The 476-nt window shown below is 55.0% G+C and overlaps 1 protein-coding gene across 10 annotated transcripts in view; it reads left to right on the plus strand.

The window, feature by feature from the left end:
* The window catches only part of ATG13 (autophagy related 13), a 38,894-nt gene extending 38,418 nt beyond the window's left edge, over nt 1-476 (plus strand). For all 10 annotated transcript variants that reach the window (XM_006772268.2, XM_006772265.2, XM_015569529.1 and 7 more), the window contains one exon: nt 1-476. This exon is cut by the window's left edge and continues 1,768 nt beyond it. The gene's annotated coding sequence lies outside the window, so the exon portion shown is untranslated.

Here is a 476-nt window from a genome sequence, read left to right on the forward strand (position 1 = left end):
GGCCTGCGGCCATCCACAGCCCAGTGGGTTATCCTCACGGCCCATGCTGAGAAGGGTGGAGGCCCATGGCAAGTTATCTGTTGCCTTCCTTCCCCCTAACCCACCACAATGTCTCAGCCACTGCCCATTTGAGGCCAGTGTGGAAGGTCCTGAGTGCACAGACTGAGTCAAAGCCTTTGGCCTTGATGTCCTAATTGTTGGCCTGTGCAGGCAGCAACCTTTCTTCAGGACCCCATCAGTGAGAGGCCAAAGAGGAGCAAAGCAATGGTCAAGGCTGGCCCTTGCCCCTCAGCCCTGTACAATGAAAGGTGTGAGCCTAGACCGACTTCTGCAGCCCTGGGGGGCGGGGCTGGGACCAGCCATCTGTCTCCAGGGGGCAGAGTCCCTCCCTCCTCCAGCCTACCTGGTTTGGAAATACTGAGTTAGACTCTAAAATGTGTTCAGGAGATTTCCAATAAATTCTTTTCTGTACTTTA

The sequence above is a fragment of the Myotis davidii genome, unplaced genomic scaffold (assembly GCF_000327345.1).
Source record: "Myotis davidii unplaced genomic scaffold, ASM32734v1 scaffold265, whole genome shotgun sequence".
NCBI classification, from domain to species: Eukaryota; Metazoa; Chordata; class Mammalia; order Chiroptera; family Vespertilionidae; genus Myotis; species Myotis davidii.